The 13,802-nt window shown below is 38.7% G+C and overlaps 1 protein-coding gene across 1 annotated transcript in view; it reads right to left on the reverse strand.

Annotated features, from left to right (window-relative positions):
• Positions 1 to 13,802, reverse strand: part of PHLPP1 (PH domain and leucine rich repeat protein phosphatase 1) — a 220,834-nt gene that overhangs the window by 94,204 nt on the left and 112,828 nt on the right. The window lies entirely within an intron of this gene.

Genomic DNA, 13,802 nt, shown 5'->3' on the forward strand with positions numbered 1-13,802 from the left:
CCAGTGACTACAGCTCCGATTGGACCCCTAGCCTGGGAACCTCCATATGCCACAGGAAGTGACCCTCGAAAAGGCAAAAAGACAAAAAAAAAAAAAAAAGTCAGAAAGCCACCTGTATACACCTGAGAGCAAGTGACCTTTTTATTCTAGCTTTTTTCCCCCTAGTAGTAATGACAACAAGAGCCACTAACATTTAGGGAGTGTTTTGCACTCTTAGGGGGTGACAGGCATTCCTTTTTAGACATAATATTAAGTTTAATCTTCACAACAACTTGGCATAGTAAGGACCTAGCTCCATTTCAAAGAGAAAGGTTAAACCAAGTCAAAGGGTGTGCCCCAGGTCATGGTGAAAGCAGCAGCAGAGTGTGAATCAGAGACTCTGCCATCAAGTCAGGGCTGGAACACAGTTCAGGTCCTATCTGCAGAGAGGTTCCTCTAACTGCCACAATTGGATAAAAACATATCCCCCAGCCCAGAGAAAAGACAATTTGACGTCATCTTGTCTCAGAATGAAGATAGGGCAATGATGGGTGGGAGCCCTCCTGGAGAACAGCAGAGGAGATCATCTGCCAAAACCACATATAGACCTCAGGGAAGGGGTGAGACACCACGGGGCACCATTCCTTGACACCATGGACTCAGCCCACTCCTGTCTCACATAGCTTCTGTTCTTCTGCTGCTGAAAAAACACTTCCCTCATTTTCAAGAAATAAGGAGTCTCTGCAAGCCACACTGACATCCACAGCTACAAGCAATACAAACCTATAACCAAGGATCCCAGTGCAGGCCACTGCTCTCGCTGACTTGAAGAAGTCACACAGATAAAGCTCAGCCAGATGAAGGCAGAACATTACGCTGTTTATGTAGTCACAGAGCATTGATGAACCACACAGGAATGGAATCAAGTTTTAAAAGACCAGTTCAAGTCACTGTGGCTTGGGAATTCAGTGCTTGTTTGTATTAACAACAATAAAAGAAAAAGATTTAGGCTAATAATGTAGAGTTAGTAAATCAAATGGGATACCTGCCCCCCCCCTATGAACCTGGGAGATGGACTAAAAATGAACAGGAATCCCAAACACTGGCTCAGGTTGTCTTCTTTACCAAATGACTTGTAAACACATGTGAACAAAAAGCTCATTTGGCCCTCAAAATATTTCTCCCAAAGAACACTGCAGATTAACCATACAAATGATAACATGAACAACAAACCTTCCAGATTACCTAGTAGGCTTCTACACATTTCTAACATCTTACTCAGCTCAACACTTTCCTCAGTCGTTTCTTTGCCAACTGTTAGGCCAATAACGTCTCTGCTCTGAGTCTAGCTGGGCTACGTGTCTAAACCAATATATCTATCCTAGTCCTGACCTATCCCCTCCATGCTTTTGAAATTATCATCTTCCCTTGCAATAGGACTGCACTCTGCATTACTCACACTATTCTTGATGTTCACTTAGTGGACAATTATCTTTTATAAGCAAGGGAAAGTTCAGAATAACAATCGTGATTTTTCTGTCCCCATGATACTTCAGTAAAGTGGTATTTATCCTTATTATGTGCAAAGCAGGCTCAAAATTAAACAAAATGACTCTGAAAGGCTTGGTCAAAACAGCTGAAATAGCACAAATAATTCTGCTTGTGCAAAGTAAAATATTGCTGGAAACTGACATTATGAGTCATTGATTGCTCTGGCCTAGTCTTTTAGTGGCTTGGGAAATTATGTCCTGGCTACAGGGATAGTCTCTGGGGAGTTTACTAAACTTCTGTAAAAAATCATAACCTCAACCGACTTAGCTTTAATCCTCACTCTCCAAAAATGCTTTTGGAAGGCATGAAGTATGAGAATATAAATTTATAATAGAGTTTATTCATCTTTATTAGCTAAGCACTCTTAACAACTTCACCTATTTTCAATGTCATCCTCATCAATAAAATTTTAAAATACTTAATATCAAACAAAATTTCTAGTTTTTATAAATTTTATTTATGAAATTTAATTGTTACTGCTCCATAATATGCAATCATTTCTTTAAAAAAAAATTCTACAAATACAGGAAATGCCTTAACTTGACCCCAGACCTTTTCACAAAGATATGTAATTTCTTGATCCTGTACTAATTACCATTTTGTAAAATCTGTTTAACAGCAGATGCGGAAGACCTTCCTATACAATTAATTACAATACATACATTAATAATGTTCTAATGGGGGCGTATGATACTGCCAATTATGGATTTAGTAAATTCTACCAGGAATTCTGCCATTGTAGTATCATTTCTTTGCCTTAAATGAGTAAACGATATGAAAAATTTAAAAACCCAAGAAGTGGAGTTCCCGTTGTGGTTCAGCAAGTTAGAACCCAACACAGACCACTGTCTCTGTGAGGATACAGATTTGATGCCTGGCCTTGCTCAGGGGATTAAGGATACACTGTTGCAACAAGCTATGGCATGGGTCACAGATGCAGCCCAGATCTGGTATTGCCATGGCTGTGGCATAGGCTGGCAGCTGCAGCTCTGATTTGACCCCTAGCCTGGGAACTTCCATATGCCTCAGGTACGGCTTTAAAATGAAAAAAAAAAAAATAATAATAATAAAACCCAAAAAGTAAAATACACAAATTTACACACTATTCTAAATTACCAGAGGTAATCAAATCAACAAAGACAAGATCTGGAGAGATGAATGAGAGATGGAACTCTCCGAAGACAAAAGTATTCAAGGAGGAGAGGGGACTATGATTTTAAGATTAGACTTATTAAGACTATAGGTCCCCCAGTTAAAATACAGTTAAAGGACTAAAGATTAAGAATATGGAGAGAGCTGCAGGCTGGAAAAGGAAAGAAGGAAGGCAGAGGGGGAGGATGAGAGAGGAGAGAGAAAAAAGGGAAGAATTAGATGTCTGATTAACAGATAAACAAACAAATAAATAAAACATGTGGCTCACTATAAAAACACCAGGCTATGACAATAAAGAAAAAACAATACTGAGAAGGTTAGACTACAAGTTCCTCCAAGGTATTCGGACCTCTGTGCCAGGTAAGCGGAAGGGATGAGTGCGTCTTTCAACAAATATTTACCATCTGCCTTTATGAAACAGACACTGTGCTTGGTATTAGAGAGATACAAACTTCATCTTCAAAAAACTGATCCTCTGAAGCATGAACACCTAAACAAGTGTGATTCAACAATGTCTGTGCAATGGTGCAGTGGGAACACACAGAGCAGAGAACAGAAACCCAAGCGCCCCTGTGCTGTTATAGCACCAATGGGCCCCTCACTCAACAGGGTGGACAGGTATTCCCAGGTGCTTGTGCAGAGACTTGCACACCACCACTGAAAGCAGGGAGAGCTGCAGGATCTGCCCAGCGAGCTTGCTGTACCACCTAAACTAGAAATGCAGACCTGGCGCCTCACTCTCTCTGAGTCATAAGCAACTTTGAGAGGCTCAGAGATGGTACAATGGCCTTCCAGCATCACTAACCATGTCACTCTAACAGTTATCTCCCTTCCACACACATAAACCCCATTGTGTTTCTCAGTAACAACAGAAAAATAGACTTCAGCTTGGGTGGAGATCAAATCTGAACTCAGAGTTCCTTCTTTACTTCCTTATTGGCAAAATATGTGTAAACAAAGTCTTTAGAATGTGAGCGTCTCTGAGCTCCATCACGGCCACGTTCCCTCAAGGGGGCATCTCCTCAACAAAGGAGAAGGGAAAAGACTGCTAACCACAAAAAAAAAACTTACATTCTAGATTTCTATTAGAATAGAAATAGGAGTTCCCATCATGGTGCAGCAGAAAAGAATCCGACTAAGAACCATGAGGTTGCAGGGTCGATCCTTGCACTCGTTCAGCAGGTTAAGGATCTGGCGTTGCTGTCAGCTGTGGTGTAGGTCACAAATGGGGCTTGGAACTGGCCTTGCTGTGGCTGTGGTGTAGGCTGGCAGCTGTAGCTCCGATTCGACCCCTAGCCTGGCAACCTCCATATGCCGTGGATGAAGCCCTAAAAAAAAAGAATACAAAAAAATATAAATGCACAATTAAATGATTCTCTATTAGAAATAAGCTACTCGTTTCCTATTCAAAATACAAATGATACAAATATCTGGATGTTCAAGTTCTAGTCTAACATATAAGGCCTAGGATGTTTAACAGAGCACTCATTGATATTTTTTCAATTATTCCACTATTCCTTACTTATAAAATTATGAAACAAACTAGTAGGTAGAAGAATTTAACTCTTTAGGGTAGTTCTAGATAATCCAATACTCTGGTTTACAAATATCGGGGTCTTCCAAGGTAAGTAAGTGTATCATGGAAACCACACTCTTAAGAATATCATACATAGATATATTTTTTATTAAAGTATAGTTGATTTACAATGTGCCTTCAGTTTCTTTTATACAGCAAAGTGATCTAGTCATACCTATATGTATATTCTCTTTTTTTATACTATCTTCCATCATGTTCTAACCCAAGAGATTGGACATAGTTCCCTGTGCTGTACAGTAAGACCCCACTGCTTAAGGATATTATATATTTTTATGTTGGTTTAAACACTCAGATTAAAATGAGTTACTTCAAAATATAATATGACCAAATGTAGAGATCTGGTTAATCATACATACCAAATTCCTAATTGAGCAATACTGAACCGATTTTTGAAGAATTAGACCACAGCAAGTTCCCTAAGTATACCTTGGGTGACTCAGAAAGCATCTCTGATTTCCTAAATGCCTCTTGGTCATCGTGTAAGAAGATCAATGATCAGTGTAGTGACTACATTTGAGTGTCCCTACCCACACACTCCACTCAATACACCGCTTGGTAAACCACCTTTTATTCTACTGCTGAGCTGCCTGAATCCTACCAACAACTGTGTATGGGAAGTACTTCCCTTTGATGTTTTCAGTAAATCTCACAGTTATTTGAATCTTTGCTTTGTATGTTCAGGCTACTGTAAAATACTGGAAGCACAAGTGGGGGGGGGAGACAAAAAGAAAAGAAAAGAAAAAGAGCAAGGCAATAGAACTCCCTATACAAAGCAGTGCTCAGTACTTTATACTTCAGTTCCCTCATCTGCAAAATGCAGATGACACTATATCCTCAAAGGATGTTTCCTCTTGTCGTAAAGCCCAGACTCACAGACTGTTATGAGCACCTACCTCACAAGGATACTTTAAAGCATCTAGAATAGTGCTTGATATGTAGAAAACAGTTACCAAAATGTTAGTTATTATTACTTGTTGCCATTACTGCATCAACTAAGTAGGCTAAATGATTTTATTATTAACACAATATATCTATTAACAATTTGGAGGGGGGAACAAAGAGTTTTGATTTTGGTCTTGACCCGTGAATGAATGACTAACTCACTTCAGACACAATGTTTAAAGCAAGGACAACAAGGATCACACACACTTGCTCTTCAGATGGTATCTGCAAATATATCAAAAAACTGCAGAGCACCCAGAAGAAAAGCTAGAGAAAGGATCTGAGAACCAAGGGAGGAGGGAATTGTTGGGATTACCAGAGATGCTTCACCTGAAAGGAGACTGTTTAAGGGCTGGAGGAGGGCATGGACATCACAGAAACTTCAACAGTTGGAGGTTATCAAATAGGAGAGGGAGGATCATTATCTTGTGTTAAACCAGAGACCAAAACTAGGATCAGTGAGTCAAAGCTTTAGGGAAAAAAAGACCAGCTCACCTCTAAGGAAGAACTGCCTTGTTAGACGCTACAGGTGTCTGAGAGGCTATAGACCATACTTAGGAGGGAAGTAAGTCTGGGAGTCCACAAGGTCCTTCTCAAATCTTAAATTCTAAGTCTCTCAACTAAGAGCCACTTGATGACGACTAGAATTTATGGTTAAAGAACACTTTTAAAGAAAAAGCCCAATAATTGTTAAGGCAATTATTACAGAAAACTACAAGGAATATTACCTTTTTGGCAACAAAAGAAGGCACTTCTCAGTCTTAAACTAACACACTGTAACTTTAAAACATAGCTGTAAGTGCCTCCCTTGGAACCTAAAATGTATTTTATTAAAGATAACAACATACAGATAAAATACACATGAGGAACATTTTTTCCACTTGCTGAAGTCCTGATGCTAGAAGTGGAGCCTGGAAAAAGGCCTAGGACAAAGAAAGGGTGGGATAAGTATGCTCTCATTCCTCCCTCATTACCCCCTCCCCCCAACAAAAGAGCTGTTGAAAGAAGGGGGGGACGATAGGGGAGGGAAGATGGGAAGATGGAAACACGTAGGATGAGTCATTAACACACTAAGCACACGAGTCAGCACTGTTGCACAAAGCACTCCGCTCTGTTAGGATACTGTCAGCAAACCAGGTAACTTTCATTTGCATAAACATGGATGGAACAACTTGGAAGAAAATAAAATGAAATAGTTTTAAACAGAAATGACTTAGAATGAAGGAAAAATCCCTTCTTCAGGAATATATTAACCAAGATTTCAGAACCAATAGTAACCACGGGAAAAAAAAGAACAGAAGGGATTAGCAATGTAGAAATAAGATGAGGCATAATTATAACGGCAAATAGATTATTTTAATATTTTCACTAACTTAATCACAGTTTCACATATTAACAAAAATAAAATTAGGAGGTAATCCAATTCTTTATCTTCAGTTTAAATTCAAAGCAGACCTTCTAAGATTCCTAATTTCATAAAACTGCTATTTAGATCTCAAGTAAGGAAAGATTCCTTAATAATGAATTTTTAGGTAACAAATCATTATACTGGAAAGTTAGTTATAATATCTGATAACCTGCAGTCAAATTTTCCCAAGAAAATAAAATGGAACTCTCAGGAAACAACTGAGACGGGCAGCACTTTTTTACTTTATCTATTTTTTCCTTTTTCACACTGCTCAGACATCCGTGATGTGACCATATTTTTACATTTTACACAGCTGTACCTTTGTAGGTATTTGACCTCTCCTTGAAATGCCCTTTTCCCTCTTGTCTTCGTGGTGAACTCCTATTCATCCTTCAAGACTCAGCTTGCTCATTACCTCCTTAAAGAATCCTATACCAATCTACCTCATATACTGAGTTTTCAAACTTTTCTCATAGCTTCACTACAAAATTAGTATAAGAGCAATTTTCTTGGAAGGGGGTGACATTTTATAAACTAAAATTCATGTCACTTAGACCCTCAATTCTACTTCAGATTCTATCATAGACCTGTTTGACTATCATGGTCCTTGATTCTTTATCTAAAGAATGGGTATAAAATTTTATACCGGGTTTAAAAGGGAGGGTTTCCAAAAAAGTCCTTTTAAGTCTAGACTCCTTAGCAGAACAAAACTGAGAACACAGCTTCTTACCCTTATACTGCCAATGTAACCAACTAGAGCACAATTTCTAAAAGCAAACTGACCAATCACGCTGACGAAAAGCAGCATATTCCCTAAGTTACACTTTAAATTGAGGCAAAATATGTGTAAACATGTGTAAAAGATGACTAAGTGATCTTAAAGGGTTCCTTGCAACTACATCAAGTGACACAAATCTACCTGCTAGAAACAATCCTATTACACTAGAATGAGTTGACTCTGTGGTTAGTGAAGTGTTCTTTGAGTAAAATCCGACCATAAAACTTTTTTAAAACACATGAAAGCAAAAGTTCAACTGTGATTTGTCTATATCTTATTCTTGTTTAAAGGGTGATGTTTAGTCATCATTTCACGTGATCCTTAATTCAGTCTGAGATGTGGCCCTGACTTGCCTACTTGCTTACTATGCACATTAAATGTGAATCAGAATATCACGGCAACCGAAACTTCAACACAGTGACTTTATTTCATTAAAAAGAAAGGAGCTCTCAGTGTGGCAGTGTGGTTAATAATTCTATTGCAGTGGCTTGGGTTGCTGCAGAGGTGCTAGCTCGATCCCCAGCCTGGCCCAGTGGACTACAGGACCTGGCGTTGCTGCAGCTGAGGTTCGGATTCAATCCCTGGCACAGGAACTTCCAAATGCCATGGATGTGGAGGAAAACAAAAAAGGATGGACTAGATTACAATACTAAATCACAATATTATGATTAATACTGAAGAAAGATAGCTGGAGAAACAAGCACTGTGACAGCCACTGTTGCTGCAGAGAGACATGTAGACAAACTAAGTGGCCTTATGAGGCATGAATTTATATCACTGGGCTGTATAAAATATGCACATAACACGACCGGCCATAAGGTGATACCTATGGAAGCTGGATCATAGGTAGTAGGTATTATCTCTATTTCTGAATAGTTGACATTTTCCACAATGAAAAGTTAAAAACACATTCATGCACAACAGCAAATCAGTGATCTAAATCCCCTTGTGATCTTCCTTGAAGTAAAGAAACAGACTTTAAAATGGGACAATACAGTGTCACACAAGTGACTAAGACTTTATATTAAAAATAAGAATGACTTCAGCTAAAGATTCACATGAAAGACTAGCTTTGAAATGAATTCACAGGATCAAGTGAAAAAAATGCACTCCAAAAAGTGGGCCACAAAGATGGACACCAGGTCAGCATTTCTATAATGTTACTCGTCTATTTGACTCAGCTTTTCTCTAATTCCTGATTTCTCAGCTACCACCTTGGCCTTAATCACTGCCCCTCCAACCACTCTGACAATACGGTGGACACAAGTACCCATGCTGAGCAAAATGAGTCCTTTTTTACACTGCATGCAATACGATGTTTACTGAATTTTTAAAGCATGCTGTCCATGAATATTTTAGGGATGACTTTACAATCAATATTGTAATCCTCCCAAAGGAGCTATTTCTTCCACAGTATCCACCACTAACACCCACCCCAAATTACAAACTCTAAAGGGGACTGCCTTGGGTATTATTTTGGCAAGCAATTCTCAATGCTAAGATTAAGATTAAAAAATAGTAAGTATATAAGAGCCTGTCTTGGTAGAACACAGCTAATTAACAACCTTTTATAAATTTTCACAAAATCAAATAAAACAAATCAGAACAAAGATTAACATTTTGCTTTCAGCTAAGATCCAAAAGCATAAACTGAAAATAAAGAATTTTCATTTTAAGTTAATTACCTAATTCATTTTAATTTAAAAATCATTGGAATTTGGTTCTTTTTGTCCTCCTACCCTGACTGGGGAGGGGATGGTCATTAAAAAATCAGATTTCTTTCTATTGTTAGTTTGCCTTTCTTTTAGACACTTAATAAAATGCATCCTCATTTAAACATCGAGATGTAGACAATCCATTCTGTGAATGCTTTGTTTCTCAATAAGAAGAAAAGAAAAAGAAACTGTTTCCATAGTAACCCTGAGTGTGACTAGTGTATAACTTCCTAAGACCTACATATGAGGAAGAATCGACAATGGAAAGGGGAAGCTGGGAAGTAGAAGTGGCTTGTAACCTTCAGCTTTGCTACTCCACATTTCTCATACACACATTATCAAAAATGGAGAGCGTTCTCATCCTCTTTCCAGCAGCCCCAAGTTACCCTCCCAGGATGCTGAGTTAAAGGAAAAAAACCACTATCATAGGATTAACCTCAACATACAAATGTCAAAGAGTGTGGCCATATTTTATTTGGGTTTCATAACCCAAATAGGAAGTTTTCTCACTTATTCCTTCTCTCACACCAAACCTCTTTAATAGCCCCTTACAACACATTTCCCCTATAACACAGTAACCATAACAACTTCTAAAAAATTCTTTTTTTTTTTTTTTTTTTTGTCTTTTGTCTTTTGTTGTTGTTGTTGCTATCTCTTGGGCTGCTTCCGCGGCATATGGAGGTTCCCAGGCTAGGGGTTGAATCGGAGCTGTAGCCACTGGCCTACGCCAGAGCCACAGCAACTCGGGATCCGAGCCGCGTCTGCAACCTACACCACAGCTCACGGCAACGCCGGATCATTAACCCACTGAGCAAGGGCAGGGACCGAACCCGCGACCTCATGGTTCCTAGTTGGATTCGTTAACCACTGCGCCACGACGGGAACTCCTAAAAAATTCTGAAATGTGAACCTGGCTTTAAGATTGGAGAAAGGGCAGATACTATTATCTCAAATCTGCATTTACTAAAATATTTGCCTTCTGTCCCCTACCTCTGAATTTTCAGAAAGAAATCTTTTCTCCCTAATGCCTGCCATTCTTAATTACTTTACTTTTAAAGGCTGCTGTCATTGTTAAGAGTAGCAGAAGGTTCCTTGTTCACAAATAAACTACGTGTATGTGTGTCATGCTTAAATATAAAAAATGGATAATAGGAATTCCCTTTGGGGCTTAGTGGAAACAAATCTAACTAGTATCCCTGAGGATGTGGGTTTGATTCCTGGCCTCGCTCAGTGCGTTAAGGATCTAGTGTTGCCGTGAGCTGTGGTGTAGGTCACAGATGAGCCTCAGATCCTGAGTTGCTGTGGCTGTGGTATAGGCTGGCGGTGTAGCTCCAATTTGACCCTCAGCCTGGAAACCTCCATATGTCCCGGGTTCAGCCCTAAAAAGACAAAAAAAAATAAAATAAAAACAAAAAACGGATAATACTTTTTAAAAAATATTGTCTGGCCAATCAGTGATGATGGCAGGAATTACTATAAATTTTTAAAAATTTATGTATTTATATTAGTCAGTTTCACACACACACGTACACCTACTATGTGCCAGTATAAAACTGTTATTTGCATGTTTCATATAAGCACTAAGAAGTAAGTACAATTAGGAGTTCCCATCGTGGCTCAGTGGTTAATGAACCTGACTGGTAACCATGAGGTTGCACGTTCAATTCCTGGCCTCGATCAGTGGGTTAAGGATCTGGCGTTGCTGTAAGCTGTGGTATAGGTTGCAGACACGGCTCAGATTCCATGTTGCTGTGGCTGTGATGTAGGCCAGTAGCTACAGCTCCAATTCGATCCCTAGCCTAGAACCTCCATATGCCTTGGGTGTGGCCCTAAAAAGACAAAAAGACAAAAAAAAAAAAAAAGAAATTAAAATTGTTCACACACTATTGAAGAGGTATTTTATAATCTTGCACTTCGCTTCTCTGCTGTCTCTCTAGGAACAGAAGCTCTCTGAAGTTAAGAACCATATTTGCCGTAGTTTTAAAGGCACAAATACAGAGTAATTCGTGTTATGGTTTCTGACTGAGGCTATATCCTACTCAGTAATTCAAAGAACCTAAAAGTCAGTCTTTATTTCTCCCTTTTCCTCCTGTTCTATATGTAATTTATCAGTAAACCTGTCACTTGATCTCCAAAACCTGTCCCCCAACACATCTATCCTCTTCTCTCCATTTCCACCTCACCTCTTGCATAGAATACACTACAAGAGCATCTTGACAGTCAGGCACCTTCCTTCTATTCTTCCCCTCCCCAATCCATTCTCTACAGAGCAGCCTATAACTGAGATCATGCAACTTTCTGGAAGGGGACTCTTGAATGGCTTGTCATTATTCCAGTGACAAAATCCAGACTCTTTATCCTATCCTATAACATAAGATCCCTGTTTTCTCTAACCTCACATCCCCTGTTCCAGTCTAAGGGCTTTTACACTCCCTCCTATGACCTGGAAAGCTCCTCCCACCAGATCCTCAAACAGGGTAATTTCTTTCACTGAAGTATCAATTTAAATGTACCCTTCTTAGAGTTATTCCTCTCCCACCATTCTCTGTCATGTGACCTTGTATTATAGCATGATGGTTACTTGATATTTTCTTCCTTCTCTGTTTACTTTTTTATTGCCTGTCTCCCCAAGGTAGCCCTATCCAGAGAGAACTGGACTTGTTCTTTGTGTATCCCAATGTATAAAACATATACCTTACATACAGAAAGCACTTAATAGATGCTTGCTGGTTTTAGAACAGTGACTTATCAATTGTGTGGATGTTTAATATACAAAACTATTAAAGTCAATACCTTTAATCTCTTTGTTATGATTCTTTCAATCAAAACAATGTGTCATTGGTAAGCTTGTTAACTGACATACACTTTTATTTATATCTTTATCCATGTTTGTTTAACTATTTTGTAACTCCGACTTGTTCCAAAAAGAATGTAAAGCAGCTATCACACAGCATTTGGTATGAAAGATCAGAACTTCTCCATACAGAACAATCTATAAAATACCTGACCAGTACCTTCCCCCAAACTGTCAAGGCCACAAAAAACACAGAAAGAATGAAAATTGTCAGAGACCAGGGAAGAAAAAGGAGACATGACAACAAAATACACTGGGGTGCCCTGAATTTGTTCCTGGAACAGTAAGAAGACATGCTGGAAAAGCTAGTGAAATCCAAGTAAATTCTAGAGTTTAGTTCAGAGTAATGTATTAACATTGGCTTCTTGGTTTTGACAGATATATCATAGTAATACAAGATGCTTGGGAAACAGGTTAAGTGGTATATGGCAATTCTCTGTATTATCTTTGCCACTCTTCTGTAAATAGAAGATTATTCCAAAACAAAAAGTTTACTTTAAAAAATCAACATCTCAATATAGGAAGAAATTTAAACTACACTTTGATCATAGTTTGGCATTTTATTCTGAATAGAGTGTGGGCCACTGACTTACTGCTTTGAGTCCATACAACCACTTAACATTAAAAATACAATATTATTTAATATTTATCTGCTCATATTTGCAACCATAGGAGTACTTTTAAAACAACTAGACATAAAAAAAAATAAAACTAGATAAATATACTGGTTGCCTCTAACATCACATTAATCCTCCATGCCAAGTCTGAAGAAGTATCATCTTTCCTATTTTCTCTAGCAGGGGTGCTGTCCTGTACATTTTAGAACTTCCATTTGCCTACTAGGTTGGGACAATCTTCTAAGTGCCATTGACCTAAACTCTGTCCATTGCTTCCCCTCTAAAGAGAGAAACAATAGGAGTTCCTGTTGTGGCTCAGCGGAAATGAACCTGACTAGTAACCATGAAGATGTGGGTTCGATCCCTGGCCTTGATCAATGGGTTAAGGATCCAGCATTGACTTGAGCTGTGGTGCAGGTTGCAGATCCAGCTCCAATCTGGCACTGCCATGGCTGTGGCATAGGCTGGCAGCTGCAGCTCCAATTTAACCCCTAGCCTGGGAACTTTTGTATGCCACATCTGCAGCCCTGGGGGGGAAAAAAAAGAGAGAAAGAAAAACGATGTTCCTAAGTGTATGGCATCATCAGAGAACATAGTTTCAGAGTTTTTCCCTGATAATTTAAACGCAACCACTATTTCAAAAAGACTTTCTAGTAGTTCCCTGGTGGCTCAGTGGGCTAAGGGTCTGGCATTGTCACTGCTATGGTGAGGTTAGATCTCTGGCCCGGGAACTTCCGCATCCCATAGGCATGGCCAAATAAATAATAGAAAATATTTTTTAAAAGATTTTTTTGGACATAATTCTCTAATTTTCTGTTAACTGCTTTACAAAATTATTCCTTATTCATTCACTTGACAAATAATTATATCACGTGGTAGAGCCTGAGTCACACTGAACTTGGATAACAAACTGGATTATAAATTTAAAAATATGAAAGCAAATTTAATTGTAACGCTTCTGTACCCCAGGGAGATTTCATCATTTCATAAACACACCCAAAACTAAGGCACAAAGTACTGCCATCTAACCCACTCTACACAATTCTACAAATGTGATGTAAAAACAGCACCAGAAATATCAGCATTTATCTTATTTATCACATTATCCTATTTTCCATTACACACAACACACACACAGGTATTTTGTTTCATGGGTCATGGTGATCTTATTTAATCAGAGGACCATAAAATGGTAAAATAATTAAAATG

Source organism: Sus scrofa, chromosome 1, assembly GCF_000003025.6.
Source record: "Sus scrofa isolate TJ Tabasco breed Duroc chromosome 1, Sscrofa11.1, whole genome shotgun sequence".
NCBI lineage: Eukaryota > Metazoa > Chordata > Mammalia > Artiodactyla > Suidae > Sus > Sus scrofa.